Raw genomic sequence first — 18,322 nt, forward strand, 5'->3', positions numbered from 1 at the left:
GAAGTATTCTATTATTGTCCTGACCTGTGCCTTGTAGAAGGTGAACAAGTCTTTCGGAATACAGTGAATTACCATAGCATTTCCAATATCAGACTTAACCACAGGACATATATAATAGATTCAGTGAAGTTTCCAGTTAAAGGTGACCTGCAGCATAATAATGCTGCTAAATGTCAGGCATTAGATTCTCAGTTTTACTCAGGCTCCTTGATGCTGTGTTCAGTAAAATACTGTCTTCATTCAGGAGCATTCACTCTATACCCACCTTTGGGATTCAGCTCTTTGACTCATGTCTGCATCAAAACTATAATAAAATATGGAGCTAAGTGGCCCAAACTGGATAGTAATGAGCAGTTATTGATGCCTAAGTTGCTCCTTGACAACACTGTCAGTGACCTCTTCCAGCTTTTTACAGATAATTGAGAGTTGATTCATTGGGATTAATAATTAGTTGTTTTTTGTGAACAGGACAAAATTGGATAATTTACACATTATTGGTAGATGTCAGCGTTGTAGGTGTACTGGAACAGCCTGACTAGGGATATGGATAGTTCTGGAGCACAAATCTTCGGGAATACTGCCACGAGGTGATCAGGGTCCAACATCCTTACCTGCTGACAATCTGTTCAGCTGTTCCTTGATACCATGTGAAGAGAATTAATCGCTAATAATTGGCATCTGTGATGAGACCAAGATAGATAAGCAAATCAGCATCTCTGACAAAAGATGGCTGTTGATGATTCAGCCTCATCTCTGTGGTACTTACAGGGCTAATGGTAAGATTCTTAGTAGGGTAGATGAGCAGAGAGATCTCGGTGTCCATATACACAGATCCTTGAAAGTTGCCACCCAGGTTGACAGGACTGTTAAGAAGGCATACAGTGTTTTAGCTTTTATTAATAGAGGGATCGAGTTCCGGGACCAAGAGGTTATGGTGAAGCTGTACAAAACTCTGGTGCGGCCGCGCTTGGAGTATTGCATACAGTTCTGGTCACCGCATTATAAGAAGGATATGGAAGCTTTGGAAAAGGTGCAGAGGAGATTTACTAGGATGTTGCCTGGTATGGAGGGAAGGTCTTACGAGGAAAGGCTGAGGGACTTGAGGCTGTTTTCATTAGAGCGAAGAAGGTTGAGAGGTGACTTAATTGAGACATATAAGATAATCAAAGGGTTAGATAGGGTGGATAGGGAGAGCCTTTTTCCTAGGATGGTGACGGCGAGCACGAGGCGGCATAGCTTTAAATTGAGGGGTGAAAGATATAGGGCAGATGTCAGAGGTAGTTACTTTACTCAGAGTAGTAAGGGAATGGAACGCTTTGCCTGCAACAGTAGTAGATTCGCCAACTTTAGGTACATTTAAGTCATCATTGGATAAGCATATGGACGTACATGGAATAGTGTAGGTTAGATGGGCTTGAGATCGGTGTGACAGGTCGGCACAACATCGAGGGCCGAAGGGCCTGTACTGTGCTGTAATGTTCCATGTAAACATTAAAGAGGAGGTGTTTGAGAAGTCTCCTCCTTCAGTTCACTATGCGATTTTCCTCTAGCATTCATGCCTGAGTGTGAGAGGACCTACTGCTTTCATTGTTCAGAATGCATGTAGCTGAGTCCTCTTCGTTTGCCAGTTTGGCCAGCACAGCTTTAGGTGTGTGTGTTTGCAATGGTGCTGCCCCTGACATGGTGTCCGATACTCATCACTAAATCAAAAATGGTCCAATGGTAATGATAGAGGAAGGATAATTTTAGAACAACTTTTAGCCACGAAAACAGGCGCTTGAGCTAGCAATAGATTGGCTAACTTCTAATTTGTCTGCCAATATCATAGCTGTTTTGTATCAGACAGGTTGTTCATACTTGGAGAGTGTAATTTTCATAAGGAGAGCCAGGAATCTACCGCCTACTGTAATTTGCCAACAATAGCATGTGTTATCTGTCTTCAACTTAAACAAGTGGACAAGTCTTCAATGACACCTCTTTGGGTTTGATATGAATGTGCACCCCAAGTAGAAAACACTACTATTTGCAGATTGGCTACATGAAATAAGCACTGCCCCATCTTACTTACCATTTTGCACCCCCCTCAATAGACACTTAACTCAACTTCTTTGGAAAACTTTAGTTGGGTGATGTTATAAATTAAAGGCATGGCTCACCTGTTAGCAGTCTATTTGGAAATTTAGGTGTGAAATGAAATTCGTGGTTAGAAATTATGGGTCAACTACACTTGAACAAATGTTCTGTGCTTCGGGCACAGAAGTTTTCCTGTATCGAGTCCAGGCTCACAAGTTATTCGCAGTAGCTTTTCAATTGGACTACCACGACATAAAAATGGGGTGGTAGGAACATCATGGTATAAAGAGACAACAGTGTGTGGAATATAATCAAAGGCTCTTGGGTTGGTATTGTACCAAGTGAAATAACAAGCTAGTTTCACCTCTCTGCTGCAGCAATGTGAAAGGGCACACAATTGCCATTAACATTGCACATTTTCTTGGATGCTGAATCTTTAATTGTTCATGTTAGGTTGAGAGTGGGATCAGCACCACAGGTGGGACTTGCTGCTGCTCAGATGCAAAATCCACTGTATTCTCATCAAAGGCAGGCAAGATTTAAAAAGGCCAAAAGAGATTAAAAGAGGGTTGTTAGGAGCATTTTCTTAGACCTCAGTCAGGTTTGATGGATAGAAGGTTCTCCAAGTGGACTTGAAATTCAATGCAGCAAGTGGGCACCTCTCTCAGGCCAAGAGACAGGGAAGGCTCCCTCCCTACAAACACTGGGATATTGCTCCCATACCACAACCTTACCACCACTCATGTACAACTCCTCAGGTTTGAGGAGCTCACAGTGTCAAATCCTGAGTCCGCCAATAAACCAACGTTAATTGCCATGGGCAAGAAACACTACAGGGCACTGCTCTTAATTGGAGCATGGAAAATGAAGAGGAGCATACCATGGGTGTGTAAGAGAAAGATAAAGATAAAGACCTAGTTTTGATCCGCTTTCTATCAAAATTCCACTGGAGTTCATGATGGATAAGAATTAACCCGGCTCATCAATTTTAATGCAATGAAATAGTCATTAATGCCTTAGCGCAATTTAACTGAGCTACTTCTGGTTTGTGATTCAGTCTTACATTATCTGATTGAAAAGGGAAAGCCTTTTTTGTGAGCTTGTAGGCATAAATAGTATCTGCATTCATCAAAATAGGATGGAGTAGCATAGCTTCTGTTTTGAGAAAAAGATATTATTCAATCTAAATGGATCCATTCTTATGAAGTTGTATCTGCTGATTCTTACTAGCTGGTTTAACTGCCTTTAGGCTGTTCTTTTAAATTGGTTTCCGGAAGCTAGCTGCTGTCGATGAATCAGTGTTAGCCTTCTTTTTTATTGCTGGGAATGTTTTACTGTAGCCCACAGGGAGAGTTTTTTAGTTTTAGTTAACTATGGAATGCAATCACATGAACAGTGATAAACTGCAACATTGTTTCTGAGGATGGCACAAACATCAGTGTTCCTTCAACAAATTTAATAAGAATAGTGTTTCTTCAGTGGACTTTAGTGTTGTATTCTAAGCAAGTCTGGGAGCTATTTTTCAAAAACAATTATTTTACAACGCTACCATCAATTTTCTTTTCTTTTTCTCAGACTAGTGTTGTTCCTTTGCTGGGGTGTAACCCAACAGAAATGTGGATTTTGATTTCATCCATGTTTTAACTCTTTATGTTTAAGCAATATTATGAGTTCTGTTCAAGTTTTTGTTATCCTCACTGCTGTTTATTCTTATTTTTTACGAACTAAAAACTTGCACATTTCCTGTATCATTATCCCCCTCTCCCCTGCCCCAGACCCATTTATTCAAGGCCAATAAGACTATTTGCAGCAACACATCCACCCCCAAGTGTCTAGATATGGGACTATCAAAAACAAAACGTAAGTAGTGCCATGAGATTGTAAAGGTTGGAATTCCGTTAACGAACTGATCAGCTCAAGTTGGGAAATTTCCCAACATAGCAGGCCTGTCTCGATATCATTGGCCCAGGCACAGACCATCCTCACTTCAGGCTGTGGAGTGAATCATGCACATTCCCCCAGAAGCAGTTCAGAGGTAGTGACAGAGGGGGACAATGGTTAAGATAGGTTGGTTGGAATCGTTACAAGTATAAGTTAGGGTTAAGTGTTGCATTATTTGAATAGTTGTGCACATCAAAAGAGACATTTATTGAAATTGACGGTGGCTTGCAGAGTTAAGAGCTATACATTTGGCATGTTTCAATTTGTGAGTAAATCTAAAACTGAGTAAAGAATGACACCTGGTCTCTTTCAACAAATGGTTGCAAAATACATTACATGGTAGCAGATGATAGTTTATAAAGGTAAAGGTTGAAAACGGAGAACATATTAACCTTTCATCTGAAAATACCTGAGTAGCCTTTGTGAAGAATAATTGGAAACAAGTGTAATATTGCCCATCTATGATTAGCAGCTAATGGTTTCCGAGTCTGAATCTGACCAGTGGCAGAATTAAGTGGTGTCATGACCAAGGATCAGAACTACAAAATCCTGAGGACATTTACAATTCCAGAATGTTTTGTTTTTAAAAGAGGGATGATACAGCAAGTAATGGTTCCAGATGTAAATTAAGAGGCTAAGATAATAAAATGTGAGGCTGGATGAACACAGCAGGCCCAGCAGCATCTCAGGAGCACAAAAGCTGACGTTTCGGGCCTAGACCCTTCATCAGAGAGGGGGATGGGGTGAGGGTTCTGGAATAAATAGGGAGAGAGGGGGAGGCGGACCGAAGATGGAGAGAAAAGAAGATAGGTGGAGAGGAGAGTATAGGTGGGGAGGTAGGGAGGGGATAGATCAGTCAAGGGAAGACCGACAGGTCAAGGAGGTGGGATGAGGTTAGTAGGTAGGAGATGGAGGTGCAGCTTGGGGTGGGAGGAAGGGATGGGTGTGAGGAAGAGCAGGTTAGGGAGGCAGAGACAGGTTGGACTGGTTTTGGGATGCAGTGGGTGGAGGGGAAGAGCTGGGCTGGTTTTGGGATGCAGTGGGGGGAGGGGACGAACTGGGCTGGTTTTGGGATGCGGTGGGGGAAGGGGAGATTTTGAAGATGGTGAAGTCCACATTGATACCATTGGGCTGCAGGGTTCCCAAGCGGAATATGAGTTGCTGTTCCTACAACCTTCAGGTGGCATCATTGTGGCACTGCAGGAGGTCCATGATGGACATGTCATCTAAAGAATGGGAGGGGGAGTGGAAATGGTTTGCGACTGGGAGGTGCAGTTGTTTATTGCGAACCGAGTGGAGGTGTTCTGCAAAGCGGTCCCCAAGCCTTCGCTTGGTTTCCCCAATGTAGAGGAAGCCACATCGGGTACAATGGATGCAGTATACCACATTGGCAGATGTGCAGGTGAACCTCTGCTTAATATGGAAAGTCATCTTGGGGCCTGGGATAGGGGTGAGGGAGGAGGTGTGGGGGCAAGTGTAGCATTTCCTGCGGTTGCAGGGGAAGGTGCCAGGTGTGGTGGGGTTGGAGGGCAGTGTGGAGCGACAAGGGAGTCATGGAGAGAGTGGTCTCTCCAGAAAGCAGACAAGGGTGGGGATGGAAAAATATCTTGGGTGGTGGGGTCGGATTGTAGATGGCGGAAGTGTCGGAGGATGATGCATTGTATCCGGAGGTTGGTGGGGTGGTGTGTGAGAATGAGGAGTATCATCTTTGGGCGGTAGTGGCGGGGGCGGGGTGTGAGGGATGTGTTGCCGGAAATGCGGGAGATGAGGTCAAGGGCGTTCTCGACCTCTGTTGTGGGAAAGTTGCGGTCCTTGAAGAACTTGGACGTCTGGGATGTGCGGGAGTGGAATGCCTCATCGTGGGAATGATGGACGCCCCAACTTTCAGTTCACCTGGGCCATCTCCAGCACATCCCTCACCTTCCTGGACCTCTCAGTCTCCATTTCAGGCAACCAGCTTGTAACTGATGTCCATTTCAAGCCCACCGACTCCCACAGCTACCTAGAATACACCTCCTCCCAAACACCCTCCTGCAAAAATTCCATCCCCTATTCCCAATTCCTCCGCCTCCGCCGCATCTGCTCCCACAATGAGGCATTCCACTCCCGCACATCCCAGATGTCCAAGTTCTTCAAGGACCGCAACTTTCCCCCCACAGTGGTCGAGAACGCCCTTGACCGCATCTCCCGCATTTCCCGCCATGACCGCCCAAAGAGGATACCCCTCGTTCTCACACACCACCCCACCAACCTCCGGATACAACGCATCATCCTCCGACACTTCCGCCATCTACAATCTGACCCCACCACCCAAGACATTTTTCCATCCCCGCCCTTGTCTGCTTTCCGGAGAGACCACTCTCTCCATGACTCCCTTGTTCGCTCCACACTCCCCTCCAACCCCACCAGACCCGGCACCTTCCCCTGCAACCGCAGGAAATGCTACACTTGCCCCCACACCTCCTCCCTCACCCCTCTCCCAGGCCCAAGATAGCTTTCCATATTAAGCAGAGGTTCACCTGCACATCTGCCAATGTGGTATACTGCATCCATTGTACCTGGTGTGGCTTCCTCTACATTGGGGAAACCAAGCGAAGGCTTGGGGACCGCTTTGCAGAACACCTCCGCTCGGTTCGCAATAAACAACTGCACCTCCCAGTCGCAAACCATTTCCACTCCCCCTCCCATTCTTTAGATGACATGTCCATCATGGGCCTCCTGCAGTGCCACAAGGATGCCACCCAAAGGTTGTAGGAACTGCAACTCATATTCCGCTTGGGAACCCCACAGCCCAATGGTATCAATGTGGACTTCACCAGCTTCAAAATCTCCCCTTCCCCCACCGCATCCCAAAGCCAGCCCAGTTCATCCCCTCCCCCCACTGCATCACACAACCAGCCCAGCTCTTCTCCTCCACCCACTGCATCCCAAAACCAGTCCAACCTGTCTCTGCCTCCCTAACCTGCTCTTCCTCACACCCATCCCTTCCTCCCACCCCAAGCCGCACCTCCATCTCCTACCTACTAACTTCATCCCACCTCCTTGACCTGTCCGTCTTCCCTGGACTGACCTATCCCCTCCCTACCTCCCCACCTATACTCTCCTCTCCACCTATCTTCTTTTCTCTCCATCTTCGGTCCGCCTCCCCCTCTCTCCCTATTTATTCCAGAACCCTCACCCCATCCCCCTCTCTGATGAAGGGTCTCGGCCCGAAACGTCAGCTTTTGTGCTCCTGAGATGCTGCTGGGCCTGCTGTGTTCATCCAGCCTCACGTTTCATTATCTTGGACTCTCCAGCATCTGCAGTTCCCATTATCGCTAAATTAAGAGGCCCTCTGGAGAGAGGACCCATGAAATATCACACTGAAAGATGTGAAGGGACATTCAAACCAGAATCCACCAAATGGGAAAGAGGCAAGTTAAAAAAGACTGGGGCTGTGCCTTCCAGGAACTACAATGATAATGAGTGCTGCTGATCCAATGCTCAACAGCAAGCTACTCCATTTGAATTATGTCCTAAATTTCAGATACGACTTGTGTTTTTCCCTTTGAAGTATACACAAGTCCAGTTTGAACATATTGGAGAGTACTCGTGATAATAAGTGGGATAAAGGTATCCATGAGTACCAGCCTTTGTTTGTTCACAGCATGCTGTGAAGTTCATAGTCGAAGAACTCCCTTCTCATGTTAATATAACAAGCAAAGATTCTCTAATTCTGAGTGCTATACATCAGCATGCAAACAACCCAGACAAGAGGAAAGACAGCACAAAAGCTCTGTCTCTCACCCTGAATTACGGAATTCAGTCTTGATTGAAAAGAAGCAGAACAACAGAATTTCAATCAATGTGCAAAACTAAGAATCTTGAAATCAACTGAACAGCTACCCATGCCAATACAACCAATAACCTCTACTGCAACAGCCACAACATTCAATTGCCCACTCTTTGTGAACAAATCAGAAACTGATCCACACACTGTACTTTTCATTAACTTTTATCTTTTTGGATTTGTTACTTATTTTTAATCTGTGTTGATTTTGGTTATATTTTGTTCAGTAATTAATAAACTCACATTTTATTAACTCAGAAATATTTTCCTGAATTCTAAATTGGCATCTTTTCAAATATAAGCTTATTTGTGTCTGGGAGTAGACATTCATAAAGGAAGGAGTCTGTTTTCAAATTAACCTGATTGTGACTAACTGAGGGGCAGGGTGAATGAAGAAGGGGAAGTAGTTCCTTTTTCCTTATCAGGGAGCTGAACAATTTTGGCTATCTTGTCTGGAGCCAGAATGAAGTGGGGCCCTTGCCCAGGGTCAGAGGGTAGCAACTACTGGGCAAGATAGATCCCAGAATAAAATCTGGAACGATAGTCTTTCTTTTTGCCATTTCATGTAATAGTTATTCACTGAGCCAAAGTCACCTGAAGCTGCAGAGCATTTTTAACAACTGAACTTTCACTCGGGACACCTTCATATTTCCTCCATTTGCGTCGGGCCACAAGAAATAGGAACAGCCATATGCCATTCAGCTGCTAGAGTAGATCATTACTGATCTCACCCAGGCTTCAACTTTTCTTTTGCTCTTTTGTGCTAGCTCCTCAATCCTCTGTTACTTCAGAAATATGGGTAGAGGTTTCCAGACCTTCACTATTCTCTGTAAAAAGAATTCCTTCATACTTCAATTTTAAATGAGTGTCCTGTTATGCTGTAAGTATATCCACAACTTCTCAACTCCTACCTTGCCAAGTTTCCACAGAATCCTATATGTTCAGTTAGGGTATCCATCATTTTTCTAAGCTCTAATGAATAAAGGGAAGTGACAATGAATGAGTGAATTTGAAGAATGTTTGGGGAGCATTAACTAATATTTGAGGTATGGCTTAAAATATCATTATGCAATCAATTGCTCAAAATGTAACAGTAGAGTCCGTGAAGTGACAAAGGACACAGAATATTCAGAGGCTGAAGATAATGATAGTGATCGGTCTGCCAGAATTGAACTCGTGACAAGAAGCTTTAGTTTGGTGTTGTGTGTATTAGTTGCAGATTCAGTTAACTGTGCAGCGTTGGTGCATGCTCCTCAACAGTGTGTGAAACAGTTTAGCTAAAATGTTATCTGGATTCACTCAACAGTGAAGATTGAGGTTAAAAGTAGAAATTGCTAGAAATGCTCAGCAGGTCTGGCAGCATCTTTGGAGAGAAATCAGTGCAAACATTTCTTCTCTCCTTCGATGCTGCCAGACCTGCTGAGCTTTTCCAGAAACTTCTGATTTACAGCATCCGCAGTTTTTTTAAGATTGAAATTAAGTTAGGGAATATGAAAATTCTACTTGTTTTATGTTTAGGGATAAGAACACAGACCTCACTAAAAAGATGCAAAACTGAGTGGAGTAATATATTTTATAAGTGCTAACGCTTTTCCTAGTGACATACATTTACTATACTAAGTAAGCTTTCCATGAAATAGGCACAAATGAAATTGGACATAGAGTATGATAAAACAATAGTCTTTAAAATCAGTGGATCTTCAGTTTATCTAATCAGGGCATTATTTTATAACCTTGACAAAATCCACCAGAAGTAATCAGAATGTTAGAGGAGCATAAAATAATGAGAATCAGACAGAAAAAAAGAGACAATACGAATTGTTTTACAGCTTCACAATTTACTCACCCTTAGTGTTAAGGAGCCCTGCAAAAGGATGCAGATGTGATTGATGAAGAGTATATCGCAATTGCTAGAAAAACTCAGCAGGTCAGTCAGCATTTGTGAAGGGAAAGCAGAGTTACCATTTCAGGTTCAGTGATTCATTATACAAAAAGGTCACTGGACCCAAAATGTTAACTCTGCTTTCTATCACAGATGCTGCCAGACCTGCTGAGCTTTCCTAGCAACTTCTGTTTTTGTTTCTGATTTCCAGCCTCCGCAACTCTTTTAGTTTATTTCCTAAGAATGTCTACGGTTCTCATTGAAGTGATAAGTCCAAATTATAAAATATATAAAATATCTCATCGGCACCACCATATTTTATATTGTAAAGCCCTCCATTGGCAAACTTTAATGAGGCAACTGTCATAAATATAAAGGTATGAGACAAAGACAGAAATAATATGGCCATGGCAACCAGATTTATTCTTTCAACTTTAATTTGTGACAAAGACAAAAATGTAATTGTAGATAGAGTCTTAGAGAAATGGATAGGGACCAAGTGCGAGGCACTGGCTAAGTTTCCAGTTGGTAATAGGAGAGATTTGTTACTGATCAGTTTAGAGACATGTGTGAAAACGTGAACATTATGATTATCAATATTGCAGCTGAAATTCTCTTCATTAATGGACTCAGTCAAAGGAATCAGCAGTGGTAGATGATCTGCAGAATATAACCTCAGTAGATCAACTATTGAACAGTTGACAACTGCCCTGACGTGGGTGGTTCAAACTTGCACCTTTTGTAGGACTATTTGGATAGCACAGGCAAGAGAGAAGGTGAATGGCCTCCTCCTGCTCAGCAGCTTTTTATGATTCAATGCTGCTGAAGAGCCATCAAATGATACCTGCACTGTCTTACATTCCGCCAAATACATTTGTCAGAATTAGAACACTTACAAAAGAACTAAAGAACAAAAGGGAAATACAGCACAGGAGCAGGCCCTTCGGCCCTTCAAGCCTGTGCCAACCATTATGCCCTAATTAAACTAGAAAACAAACCTTCAATCCACCTATGATCCGTATCCCTCAATTCCCTCGCTATTCATGTATCCACCTAGATGTCTCTTAAATGGTGCCAATATGTCTGCTTCCACCATCTCCTTTGGCAGTGTGTTTCAGGCTGTTTCCCCTCTGTGTAAAAACCGTCCCTCCCATATCTGCCTTCAACATTCCCCCTCTGACCTTGAACCTGTGCCCCCGTGTAATTGAAACTTCAACCCTGGGGAAAAGGCATCCTGCAATCCACCCTGTCTATGCCTCTCTTAATTTTGTAGACCTCAGTCTGGTCTCTTCTCAGCCACCATCTATCCAGTGAAAACAAGCCTAGTCTTTTTAACCTTTCCTCATCCATGCCCTTGAGACCAGGCAACATCCTGGTGAACCTTCTCTGCATTCTGTCCAAATCTCCATGTCCTTCTTGTAATGTGGAGACCAAAACTGCACACAATACTCCAAATGTGGACTAACTAGTGTTCTATGTAGCTGCAATATGTTTTGCCAACTCTTGTACTCCATGCCCCAGCCAATGAAGGCAAGCATGCCTGTGCCTTCTTACTCACCTTGGCTATTTGTGTTGCCACTTTCAGGGAACTGTGGACCTGCACACCCAGATCCATTTGTATGTTAAAGTTCCTAACGGTTCTGTCGCTTACAGTATAATTTACACCTAACTTTGATCCTCCAAAATGCATCACCTTGCATTTGTCTGGATTAAACTTCATGTGGCATTTCTGTGCCCAAGTCGCTGATCTATCTATATCCTGTTGCACCTTTCATATTCATTGGCACTATCAGCAACTCCACCAATTTTAGTATCTTCTGCAAACTTACTAATCAGACCACCCACATTTTCTTCCAGATTATTTATATATACTACAAACAACAGAGAACCTAAGACTAATCCCTGTGGAACACCGCTAGTTACTGGTCTCTATTCTGAAAAACACCTTTCCACTGCTACCCTCTGTCTTCTATGACCATGTAAGCTTTTTTATCCATCCAGCCAACCCACTCCGAATCCCATGTGACTTTTGTTTTTGTACCAATCTGCCATCTGGGACATCAAATGCCCAACTAAAGTTAACCTAACGTACATCCACAGCCCTTTCCTCATCAATTATCTTTGCCACCTTTTCAAAAAATTCAGTCAGGTTGGTGAGACATAACCTTCTCCATACAAAACCATGCTGCCTGTCATTAACCAGTCCATTTTCTTCCAAATGTACATGTAACTTGTCCCCCAGTATCTTCTCCAACAGCTACCTCACCACAGATGTCAGACTCACTGGCCAATAATTTCCGGGATTATCGCTGCTTCCTTTCTTAAACAGATGGGTTTTTATCTGACAAGTCTTTAACACATTACCACAATCATATAGATCTGGGGCTAATTTCTCTGCATTTGAGGATGACAGCAGCAATACTGTTTCTCATTCCACATAAAAATTAGCAGATGGTTTGGGAGCTCCATACAATCTCTTGTTTTCAATTGTCATGCTCTCTACATTGCTTATAGCAGCCAAGAGAGAAAGCCAGAGAAGTAATATTGAGCACCAATTAAAGTCCTTGACAGCCCCCATAATTGCAATTAAAGCGGTTGGAGCTTTTGAAACAGATGTCGGGGCTGCAGACTGCATGTTTAGTGCTGTGATGACTAAACCTCACAGTGGATCAGTCTCCTTGTGTGGCATCACTGAAGAATTGCTTGGGGGCTGACCAGACATTTATCTTTGGATTGGTAGGTTTCGCAAGATTTTTATTTGGCAGATATTTATTGCAGTTGTCACAACCGAGTAGATCTGGAGGCTAATTTCCCTACATATCAAAATGAATAGTAAAAGCCAAGGCTTGCTGCCTTTCCATGTGGAGGTAACACTCAAATGCTGCACTGGAAGTGCCAACTATAAATGTGCTTGCAAATGTTTGCACTTTATGCACAATTTCAGAAGAGATTTTAACATTTTCTTCCAGGTTTTGCATGAGTGCCAACTGTTTGGTTACTCAGCACTTGAGTCTGTTTAAAGGCATTATCACAAGGACAGAAAATGAGGTGGAGGACAAGCTGTCCTTTCCCCTCTCTCCTGACAGTAATCTCCTTCTCCTTCTTTCCCAGCAGCTGCTTATTTGAAATAAAAAAAAGCAAGAATTGCATATTTACATAGTGTCTTTCACTGTAGGATAATGTGTATAATGATTTATCAGTGATATCAGTAGTCATGAGTAAGTGTTTGAGAAGAGAGTGATAATAGGATGTATAAGAAAAAGATGCCTTTTTGTAATTGTTTAGAATAGACGTTAGTCCTTGGACTTCCAAAGTGGAAATCAGGACACCAAGTAGAGTTGCAAACTGAAATTTTGAGGTCACACATCCCTCTCTACTCTGACAGTTTGCTCCAAGGGTTGGTGACAATCTTCAAGGCTTGAAATGGGGTCACAATGTGATAAGATTTCGGAAGCGCTGGCTTAGTTACTCATAGGGAGAGGAACGGATTCCAAATCTAAAACAGGCTACAAATTACCTGACAAGATATCTGAATACTATTCAAATTGGAACCAAACTAAAAGCCATTTAAAACCATCAGCCATCCTAAAGACTTGTTAGTTGTTGTAGCATCTTGAAGTCTAGTCATTGTAGTAATGTTAGAAATCAGACAGAAAAGTTGCTCACCACAATCGCCCAAATATCACCATGTGACAATGAACCAACACATTTATATTTGTAGATTTTAATTGAGGAACAAATGTTATCTGGACACTCTGGATAACTTGATTCAGAGATAGTAGGAATTGCCAATGCTGGAGAATCTGAGATAACAAGGTTCTGAAGAAAGGTCCAGACCCGAAACGTCAGCTTTCCTGCTCCTCTAATGCTGCTCGGCCTGCTGTGTTCATCCAGCTCTACAACTTGTTATCTCTTAGCTCTGGATAACTTCCCTGTTCTTTGAATTATTGTATCACTTTAATAGCTTATTTCAAAGACTGTCATCTCCAACCATGCAGAGCTCTTTTAGTACTGCACTGTCAATAAATGATTGTACATGAGTTCTACATTGGGACTTGAACCCACAATCTTCTGAGAATGTTGTTACGTAATTCATGTCTTGTATTTTGACTCCTGTGTACCACCTAATTTGCAGCTTGTTTGCAAAATTGGTAGGGATGAATGCATTATAGAAGATAGCAATGATGCAAAGGAAGAACATGATTATGGTGTGTTGTGAAATGCTGCTGCACTTGGATATGATGGATTCTCAATTGGATTCTTCTGACACACCCAGAGAAAGAAAATAGAATAATCTTGCACCGGTAAGCAACTGTTCATTATGTGCATTCAGCTCCCAGTGATTATGATGACAGATAGATGCAATATGCAACTTTGTGGGATTGTGAGGGGTTTATTTACATGGAATTTATGAAACGATGTGAAATAGAGAACATTTCCCAGTGAATGTTGGAGTGATTGGCAATCACTATATATTGTTAGCTTTGAATGTAGTACTTGATGAAGGTTGTCTGATCACAAATCCTTGTATTTGATGGCTTTATCCTTTGGGTGAAGCTAGTGAGTCAATTCCTTTATTCATTCACAGGATGAGCGCACACACTGGCTAGGCCAGCATTTATTGCTCATACCTAATTGCCCAGAGGGCAGTTAAGAATCAATCACATTGCTGTGGGTCTGGAGTCACATGTAGGTCAAACCAGGTAAGGATGGCAGATTCCATCCCTAGAGGGAATTTGTGAGCCAGAGGGTTTTTTCTGACAATTGATTCTGCGTCACCATTAGATGCTTAATCCCAGATATTAGTTGGATTCAAAATTTCACCATCTGCTATGGTGGGATTTGAACCCTGGTCCCCAGAACATTATCTGAGTCGCTGGATTAACAGTCCGGTGACAATACCACTAGGCCATAGCCTCCCCTAGTCAATTGACTGACTCCTGATTCAGGGAAAATTCAAGAGAGCTGAGATAAGTTGCTCCTTGATGAGATTGAAAATGTTTTAAGTTATATAAATAGTTCTAAATTTCAGATACCCTGTTTCTGAATTGTTTTGTGATGAATAAGATATACAATCACAGATTCTAAACTTGACATTGAAAGCATTTGAAGAAAGGATGAATAGTGAAACAAATGTAAGTATTTTATAAACCTCATGCACTGTTTAAAAAAAAGTAATCATTAATTCTTCTACCCCAGATTGGACAAGGTAATATCTTCAAACATTGGTATATTGTTTCCACATATTTACGATGAGGAAATGGCATTTACAGTAATGGTGACCGGCTCCCTTTCCATTTGTGCCAAGCATCCTCGGGGTTAGTGGATTCTCAAGCTAAAGAAGACCAAACTCTGAGCTGTAATTTCCCTCTGAGAATGTGGCTTCTTCTGGGAAGTGAGCCACATGCTGCTTTACTCTACTCCTTCCAGGCATTGCTTTCAAACACAAGCTATAAATGACTTCTGAATCATGGAAAGCAGCAAGCCCACTAGTTGAAGCTGTTGGAAGAACTTAAATCGTGTACTAGTATGTGATTTCTTATCCTCCAGTTGGGGGCATTCAAAACAAAATATTTTTCATGCCAAGTGTTCAACTTTGCTTAGAATTAAGCTGGACCCTGTTTGGTTTTACATCTGTTCTGGTCTACAGTTTTTATCTAATCTATATTTTCAACCATTTCAGATAACAGTCTATGCAATCTTTTGCTCTAAACCTGACACATATTGCCTCTTGGGAGTTGATCATTTGTAGTTATTGGGGCAAAAGCAATTGTCACCTGCTGTTGAATACCAATGCATGGTTTGTGTTTGAATTTTACAGGCCTTTCAGTTGGATTATAAAGTCACTGTGGTTGGAATCTAGATATTTCAAGATTGATAGTACGGAGAGAATAGATTTGTTTGGGCACATGGCCTGACACGGACTACAAAACAGTGCCTGCCAATATTACAAGGCACATTTCCATCTGAATGCATCCAAGTTCATTACAAATCTTGTCAGCCCGGGTCATCCTAAAGGGGACTGATTAACTGCAGTATTGGTGAAGCCAACATGTTCACTCCCTCTGTCTATAGTTTGTATCCCTTGCTTGATATGACCATTATTTAAATTTGATTCTTCCAAGTCACCTCTGCATCTAATACTTCAGTGTTTATTCGCCAAATCATGTTGCCCCATGTTAAAGAGTTAGCTCATTGACTAAATCATTATTTATGTTTTATTAATCTTTGCTATTTCTTGCAGTCTGGGCTGGCTTCAATGTTAATACCAGTGGAAAACATTCATCAAGTGACCATTAGCAAAAGTATAAGCTTGTCAAAATGGGGTAAGGTTTGGATAATTTATTTCCCCTTAGAATACTATTGTTTCTTTCTTCTATTGTAGACAGTTCTATCTCCTGTAGATTTTCAAACTTTGGCGCTATGAGAATGTTGCAGTGGCTGAAGGCCTGGATTGGAACTTTGGCGGATTGAGATCCAAGGAGCAAACCCAAAGTGTGCTGGGGGATTTGCCCAACATCTGCAGCAATGACAAAAGCAGCATAGATTGAGTCAGTGTGGGAAAAGCATGCTAAAGCAGAAGAAATTGAGCCTTTATAGGAAGTGCAGTCCCACCATGGCTAAGCACTGAATACAAACTGCTATAGTTGAACTTTTAGCTTTATTTTTTTATTTTTCAACTTAATTCTAGGAAGCCTGTAATGTTTAACAAGTAACTTTGTTCCTTATTTCTTTCTGCCTTGTTCTTAAGTTTTTGTATCTAAGATGGCACTGTGTGTGACGGCATTGAAAACTTTTCAATGTACTCCTGTCTATTAGTTCTTGTGTACATATGACAATAATGTCTAAATCTAAATGTTTTCTGTGTCATACTTTGCGATATTTTGTGGAAGTGACCTATTATGTTATTGATAAAACATCCATTTTTAAATAGCTGGGCACAGTCTGTGCTTCACAACAAAGGCTTTATGTCTGGTGCTTGCTACACTTTAGTACTGGTTCTCTGACTTGTTTTAATGCCAAATTTTATCTTCTCCTTTTAGGATTGATCTCTGTTTCCTCTAGACATCTGCTTCAACCACCATCTGAATGGCATTCCATAGAGTCTAATCTTCTTTTGTTTGTAAAAAAACCCGACAAAGGCTCACCAACAATTCTGACAATAATTCTGTCTTTATTTATTGTGACTTTAAATCATCGTATTTGCATTTCTCCACTAATTTGTAAAAATTGCTAAATTATCTGTGATCTCCTTGGGTTGTCAAATCTTGTTCTTTCAAGAATTTTATTTATTCTGAAGTTAGTTATTGCTAAAGGCTTTCAATACTACTTCAAAAGTCTCTACTCCTTCTCTAACACATTTGCAAATTATGTTAACAGCCATGTGCCCTATTATATATACAAGGGACTTTGCTAGTACAGCTCCTGATGCAGTATCTAACTTGTAGATTTTTTTTGTATCTTAAGAATTGTTTTCACTAAGTGTCCAATTGTGTTCTATTTGACTCATCTCTGAAATTAAGTTTTTTAGGCAATATAATTTCTGATGCTACATTGTCTTAACGTGATTTAATAGCTTCACTGCCTAACTGGCTTTTAAGCTTCAGTTAATAGTTTTACTGTGCTGCTGTTCTATAGGTTTTATCACCTGTAGGCCAAAATACAGGATTCTGACCCTCAGGCTAAAATTGATGATTCCCATCTTTTTGCAGCTTCAGTGGATGAGTACTAATGCCTGTGGTCTTTAATGATTTCCATTTCCTGAACTCGTCTACTGAATGAATCCCGATGCTTTTAATAAAAAGTGTCACTTTAATCATGGGTTTACTAAAGAACTCCTGCTATTTGTGGCTTTAAAAATGTATCCCACTCTTTAATGGTTTTCTTCTGAATGGTTCTGACAGCTTGTGGCTGTAATAATGATCCTGTTTATTTCATGGTATTTTCCTGAATGATTCCCATTCCCCATGGTTTAAATAAAAGCTTGCAGCCTTTGACACAGCTTTAATGAAGGATTATTCACGTTTTCTGCGGCTTTCGTAAAGTCTTCTAAATTTCTTCTTCCATTATACTAGTGCTCCTTAGACTTCTGATCTGCCTGGTTGTTACTTTAACCTTTTGTGATGTTCCCAGTCTATACCCTCAGGCTAATTTGCTCTTGTAGCCCCTAATTGCACTTGCTATAGCTGTGCTCTATGGTGCCCATCTGCTGTGGTGGTATTGCTTGATCTGAGTAGTCAACACCTTTATTTTTCATTGCTTGCCAGCCTCTAAAATTGCATATGTTTTAAGTTTTCCGTTTGCTGCCAGGGATTTTAACTTCACCAATAGCCACCTGTCTATCATTCCTGCATGATATGACCTGTCTCTGCTTTCGGAGTTACTCGTTCTCGCGGTTGCTAATTCTCCTGCTGCAGTTGGTCCCCAAGAGTTCTGAAATGTTCTTACCAATGGTTGTGGATTCTTCCTTGTCACTAGGATTTCTTCTGTTATTTCCTTATGAACAGCTGTGCCCTACTGCTGATGTCCAACTGAGCAGGCAACTTAAAGCTAAGTCTGAACATGCTGACCTCCACCACTGCCAGAAAATGCAATAC

General features: G+C 41.7%; 1 long non-coding RNA gene across 2 annotated transcripts in view; it reads left to right on the forward strand.

Moving 5' to 3' along the window:
- Nucleotides 1-17,745, forward strand: part of LOC125457968 (uncharacterized) — a 76,552-nt gene extending 58,807 nt beyond the window's left edge. For both annotated transcript variants that reach the window (XR_007248717.2, XR_007248718.2), the window contains exons 4-6: nt 13,881-14,029; nt 15,970-16,051; nt 16,769-17,745. This is a non-coding gene — a long non-coding RNA (uncharacterized LOC125457968). The remainder of the gene's footprint in view (nt 1-13,880; nt 14,030-15,969; nt 16,052-16,768) is intronic.
- The last annotated feature ends 577 nt before the right edge of the window (nt 17,746-18,322 follow it).

Source organism: Stegostoma tigrinum, chromosome 14 (genome assembly GCF_030684315.1).
Source record: "Stegostoma tigrinum isolate sSteTig4 chromosome 14, sSteTig4.hap1, whole genome shotgun sequence".
Classification (NCBI taxonomy): Eukaryota; Metazoa; Chordata; class Chondrichthyes; order Orectolobiformes; family Stegostomatidae; genus Stegostoma; species Stegostoma tigrinum.